A 599-nucleotide genomic window follows, 5' to 3' on the forward strand; every position below is an offset into this window, starting at 1 on the left:
GATGGTAGATAAAAAAAAATGGAGAGAATCAATTTTGTTTGTTGATTTATGTGTTATGCAGGTTGATTGCTCAAATGGTCGATGGGAATTGGAAATAAAAGTTGAATGAAAATGTAGAGAAAAAGGGGACGAGAGAGCGGTGTGAGAGAGATGGAGAGAGAGAGAGAGAGAGAGAGAGAGAGAGAGAGAGATAGAGAGAGAGTGAGAGAGAGAATGCAAGACAGAGAGTTACAAAATTAGTATGATAGGAAGAAAGAGAGAGGAGACGATTGAGAAAAAAGGGGGGGAGAGAGAGAGAGAGAGAGAGAGAGAGAGAGAGAGAGAGAGAGAGAGAGAGAGAGAGAGGAGAGAGGAGAGAGGCGGAAGAAAGATATGGTCAACATATTTCACTTTGTATAAAAAGAAAGCTTTGTGTCGATTCAATTTTTTGTACATAATAATTCCACATTCGTCCTTCTTCACATTGTCTTACTATTTTCCTATATTTAGTTAATGATGTTCTTGTTTGACTTCAATTGAATAAACTATTGATTTTATTTAATCCAATTGATTTATGTGTCCTTTTTCCTTCGATTACTGCCACCACCACGATCACTAAT

Source organism: Berghia stephanieae, chromosome 4, assembly GCF_034508935.2.
Source record: "Berghia stephanieae isolate SIO BIC M18660-M18661 chromosome 4, UCSD_Bste_1.3, whole genome shotgun sequence".
In the NCBI taxonomy this organism is placed as follows: Eukaryota; Metazoa; Mollusca; class Gastropoda; order Nudibranchia; family Aeolidiidae; genus Berghia; species Berghia stephanieae.